Genomic DNA, 6000 nt, shown 5'->3' with positions numbered 1-6000 from the left:
AAGCTGTGTGCCCTCTGGTGACAGCGTCAGAGCAGCTCTTCCTCTGTGTTCTGTGGGCCAAAGCGGTCACAACCCCGCACAGAGTCAAGGGGAAGGTACAGAGACTTCCCGTATACACTCTGCCCCTCACGTGCACAGTCTCCCCATTCTCAGCAGCCCCCACCAGAATGGCGCATTCGTGAGCAAGGATGAATCTGCACCCATGCACCACGATCACCCGACGTCCACAGTTTACCTTAGGGCTCACTCTTGGAGTTGCACATTCTATGGGTTCGGACAAGTGTGTGAGGACATGTATCCACCATTATAGCCTCATACAGAGTATTTTTCCTCTAGGGTCCACCTATTCATCCCAGCCCTGCCCCTATCCCCTGGCAACCACTGATCTTTTTACTGCCTCCAGAGGTAGGCCTTTTCCAGATGTCACAGAGTTGCAATCACACAGTATGTGGCCTTTTCAGATTTTGGCTTCTTTCATTTAGTAATATGCAATTAGGGTTCCTTCCTATCTTTTCAATGGCCGGGTAGCTCATTTCTTTTTAGCACGGAATAATAAATATTTCATTGTCTGGATGGACCACAGTTTATTTATCCACTCACCTATTGAAGGTCATCACGGTTGCTTCCAAGTTTGGGCAATTGTGAATAAAGCTGCTATAAATGTACATGTGGGGGCGCCTGGGTGGCTCAGTCGTTAAGCGTCTGCCTTCGGCTCGGGTCATGATCCCAGGGTCCTGGGATCGAGCCCCGCATCGGGCTCCCTGCTTGGCAGGAAACCTGCTTCTCCCTCTCCCTCTCCCCCTGCTTGGGTTTCTGCTCTCGCTATCTCTCTGTCAAATAAATAAATAAAATCTTTTTTTAAAAAAAATGTCCATGTGCAGGTTTTTGTGTGGTTATTTTTTCTTAACCACCTCACATGGGGTCTTCTAAAAAGGGCCCTTCTAGAACAGCTATATAAATTAGCTGATACTCTAAAAAATATAAGGCAGGGAACTAAAACATAAACTGAAGAGTTTAAAATAGTTGAACTAGACTGAACCTTTCCTTGAAGCATTCAGCTCTGGATATAAGCTTCTTCGTGGCTTCTAAGGCTACAGACTCAAGGAGACTCAGTTTACCCATCTGTAAAAGTGAAACTAGAACTTTCTCTTCTGACCTAGAAGTTGTTAAAATCACTGGGGGAAAATGCATTTGAAAGCATATTAACTACAGAGCACCGCCAGATGGGTGGCAATTATTGTGTGCTTCTTCTCATCAATCTCAGCAAAGGATTTGGTGTCAATGACATTTTAGCCAAGGGAATTCAAGAGGGTGTTCGGTCTGAGTGGGCATGTGCTCCAGGGGCAGGGCAGGCCAAGCCCGGAGGGGAGGGGTCAGGCCTGTCATCAGGGCTCCTGGACTTTGATATCTGGAAGGCAAGAGCATCCCTTTTCTCTCTGAATTCCAGAATCTCAGAGGTAGATATGTTAGCTTCTAGTTTCCTGGTCCCAAGGGAAGAATTGGTCTTGGACCGCAATCCCTTCTGAGAGAAGGGGTCAGGGCAGAGCTGGGATGTGGATAGAAATGGACCACTGGAGAACTTAGAGAGGAAAAGGAGATCAAATGGAGAGAGAGGATTCAACTTTCAGGAAAACGTTATTAGGATTTTGGAGCACTGAGAGGGCTAACTCTGGTTTTTTGAGAGAGAAGACCAGCAAAGGTCATCTCCAGAACCATCCTCTGTGTACTTGGGAGGCTCACAAGTTGGCACCAGGCTGTCCATTCCTCATTGTCCCAGTTCCCTCCGCATACAGCCTTCCCATGGCCAACCCGCCTAGTGACCTTGCCCTCAGCTGAAGCTTGGGGGTGAGTGGCAGGGCACATGATCACACAGCAAGAAGGCTGAACCTTGACCTTGGGTGAGTCCTAAGGGGCTCTTAGGACTCAGTTTCCTCATAATCAAGATCCTTTCAACCTCTAAGATTTGATGAAACCAATCAATGGATGACCTTTCCTCCACTCAACAAACTGTTATTGATCATATTCAGTGTGGACTGGGTGCTGGGGCTTGACAGCAAACCAGAGACAGTTCAGTTAGGGAGAAACATCCCTCACCTCTCCCCACACTCCTGCCAGCCTATAAAGGAAAAGCTTACGCACACATATGCTGGTGCTGGTGTTCAATTACTTAAGCAAGGAAGCCATCCGAGTGAGGTGGCTTGAATACCTTAGTGGCCCACATGAGCAAACCCAAGCCTAAGCCTAGGATGCCTCAAGGGCCAGGGATGCAAAGTGAGGACCACTAATCATAAACAGCCAGCTGGGCCTTCCCAAATAGCGCAACCACTTACGCTCTAACCGGTCAGTGTCCTTGCTTGGCTTCCGCGTCTTCTCTGTAAAATCTTGCCCCCGCTCAGGTCAGCGGAGTGCTCCTAACCACTTCCCATTTGGTGCCACCCAATTCCAAACAAGTTTTGTTCATATCAACGCTTAAAATTTTTAATATGCCTCAGTTTCTCTCTTAACTCTGGACAGAAGCAGCTGCTTCCTTCACACTTGTTTTCAGAAGAAGCCGTGACTATCTGCTGAGATTAGGCAAAGGGCCAAGTGCACGTGACCACGTGTCCACCCTTACGGAGCTGCCCGCTGCAGTTCAGGCACACGGTTCCTTCCTCTACTTAGTGAGGTCTCTACGGCCGCAGCCCTGCCCCTGAGGCCAGCAGTTGTCCCGTTCTGCTGCTGCCACTGGGGGAAGGAAGGCGTAGAGGGCTCGTTTTGTCTTTGGGCCAAGTCACTCTCTGCAATCCAGCTCTATTAGCAACCATGAAAAGCCTAATAATAATAAAGAGCCCATCTGACTCTTGTGCTTATATCCCAACTCAAAACTCACAGCTAGAGGGCAGGAATCACTGGCATCTCATTCCCTTTCTCCCCCCACCCCCTCCCCTTCCCAAAGCCTTCATTCTCCTGGAATGCAGGCTGGCGGCCTGGAAAGCCAGACCAGCCACGGGCAGTTGGAATCAGCATAGCCAATGGGATGTTAGGGACCAGCCCGCGCTGCTTGGGAATCCTCAAAAGGCTCTCCCAGCCCAGTCCTGCAGGCCAGAGAAGGCTTCCTGGAGGAAAAGATGCCCAAGAAACTGGAGGGGGAGCGGGAGTTCAGCCCATGTCAAGGAGGAGGTGCAGGGGACATGGGACAGCTGTGTGGCAACACTCACCACAGGAAGGGTACCTGGAAAGAGCGGCGTGTACTGCATCTGGTTGTAGGACGGAGCAAGGATTTGACGAGGGCAATCTGGAGGCAGGGAGGCCGGTTAGGAGGCTGCCGCCCCCAGCCGGGGAGAGGCCGATGGTGGTGTGTACCCGGGTGGTGGCCGCGGGGAGGGGAGGCCTGTGGAAGGATGTGACCTGGAGACTGATTTGGAGTGAGTTGAGGTGGGACAACTGGCAGGATTCCAACCCTGGGGCATCTTCCAGGTGTGACCAGAGCTTGGAAAAGGAAGAGGAAGGGCAGAGGTGAAGGGAGAGGGAGGCTGGAGCCGCACCCTGATGCTGCAGGCGCGTTCCTCTCGCCTCTCCAATGCTCCCCTAATTAATACGCCAGCCGGGGCCTGCCACTTCACCAGTGAGCTCCGCTGATTTGCCCCTTGAGACAAAAGGAAATTGGAATTAAGAGGAGACAATGGAATTGCTGCCGGATTATTAACTCCAGTGAAGTTAATGAAAGGAGTTGGGGAGGAGGGACCTCAGGGGGACGGTGATTCAGGCTGGGCTATGCCGCTGGACTGGCTGGGGAGGGCTATGGCTAGTAAAACTCTGCTCGTCTGGACTCCGGGGTCCCGGGGGTACACCAAGGTCGTGGAGCTTCTGTGGGTGGCAGGATCCCATGGGAAGGGGACAGGAGTTGGGATTGGGGGGAGGGTTGTCCCCGAGCAAAAGGAACACAGCAGAGTGACAGAGGGGGTGCAAGCGTGTGTGTGGGCGAGGTGAATCTCCCCTGAGCCCAGGGAGAGGGGGTCCAGGCACTGAGCAGCCCTAAGCACCTCTAGGCAGAGGCAAAGTCCAGCTGTCCACAGAGGGTCAGATCCCGGGGTTCAGCTCAGGTCCCTGAGATTACAACACAAATGGAGAAAGTAAAAATACTTATAGCCCAAGCCCACAGAAGAGAATGGGCATCCGGGTCAGGGCACGTCTGCACGATGCACACACGCGCGCTATAAGCCCATGTGGTCACCAACCCACATGTGACATAGACCCAAGCTGGAACGCACAGATGCACCCGGGTGCACTCACACTTGGACTCTCACCTGACCGTGGGAGGATCTAACACTAATTTGGTAATAACGGTGTCCTTTGCAAACCCATTCACATGCCAGCTCTTCTTCCTAATGGCCCAGGACTGGGTTTATGTCCCCAAACATGGCTGAGGTCCATCCTTCCCTGCCTTCTGTATCACTGGACCACTTGGAGGGGAGGCAGGGGGTATGGTCACTCCAGCAATGTTGCCAGGATGACAGGGCTCTGCTCCCAACAGCAAAGCCCCAATTTGTCCTCCCTGCTGAAATAAGGAGATGAGGTGCTCAGGAGGCAGATGCAGTTTCATTTCCAGGGTGGGTTTTTTTTTTTTTTTTCTTCTATGCAGCTCATGAGTCACTAGATTAGCACCTTTCCAATTACTGGGAGGCAAAAAGCCTATTACCATATAAAACCTCCTGCAGAATGACGGCTCTATTCTTTTTGACGGCAACAGCCAGTCCCACAGAGACCTGCAGAGCTCAGCAAGCGGGGAGCCCAAGATCCAGGCAACTTTTTGTCCTTGTTTCAGAAGTGAACTTTCAAGAACTCACATCACAGCCTCAGCAGCACCTCTCACTCTGAGCGAGACGTGCCGGGACAGCCCGACTGAGGACACCGAGGAAGGGGAAGCAAGTACATCCCCAGAAGCTGCACACGGGGCCCGGGGTACCCTCGTACCCCTGTAGGGGTTGCAGCACGAAGGCTCTGGCAGAGCTGAGGAAGACTGCATGCCTCAGAGAGTTTGCAGTTCTGGAATATGCCAGGAAGAATTGCTGGAGATCCTTTCTCTGGAGGCCTTTGGGACAAAGGCAGCCAGCCTCAGAGGGAGGTGGCCTGTCCAGATTGGGTCAGGTGAGCAACTGGAGACGTGAGACCTCAGTCAGGTTCAAGGGCTGCCGTACCATCTTAACGAGCCACACCGTTGTGGGCCGTGGGCTGAGCCCGGAACCTTGATCTGAAATCATCATTAACTTGCTATGTGTCCTCACTAAGGGGCCTCTCGGAAGCCTTCATTTTCTCGATTGTAAAATGAGGATAACTCCTTTCCAGCTCTAATGTTCTCTTGTCTCAGTGAAGGTTGTATCTGGATCCATTAAGACTGCTTGCACCATTTAGACAGCAGCTGCAGGGAGGACGGACCTCTTAACAGTTCAGGGAGCCTGCTCCTTCCCCATTATCTTAATGCCCACGTCCCCACCATCCTTCTTCCCACGGTCTACCCTGGACTCCTAGGATCTTTATGCAAGGTCCTATGCAGGTAGATTGAATGAATGATAGTAGCAATCAGCACCATTTGGTGAGCACTTCTTAAGAGCCAGGCCCTGCATATAGATTATCCCATTATCTCCTCCCATAATCCTGGAAGGAGGGGCTATCTCCATCTCACACACGAAGAAACTGAGCCTTAGGGAATTTAAGTCATTTGACCAGCAGGATTCAATATACCAGTTGCAGGTCACAGCCTCCAAAAAGCCCAGATTGGCGGGCTGCCGATGACTGCAGCCTCCCTCAGGCTTTCTTCTGCCCCTCTAGAGCTACAGGTCATCAGGGTTTATTGGAAGTCAACCCCCAAAACACGGCCTCCCTCCCGGGGAGTAAGGGGCTTCCTGCATTGCAGGCTCCTGGAGCCCAGGGACACGCAGCCTCACCCAGATGCGTCCTCTGTGCAGGAAGGCAGGCCTGTGTGAGAAGATGGGCAGCACCTGACCCCGTGTCCACGCCCCT

This window comes from Leptonychotes weddellii, chromosome 11 (assembly GCF_054177405.1).
Source record: "Leptonychotes weddellii isolate Sample4059 chromosome 11, ASM5417740v2, whole genome shotgun sequence".
Classification (NCBI taxonomy): domain Eukaryota; kingdom Metazoa; phylum Chordata; class Mammalia; order Carnivora; family Phocidae; genus Leptonychotes; species Leptonychotes weddellii.
This window is presented reverse-complemented; position numbering follows the sequence as displayed.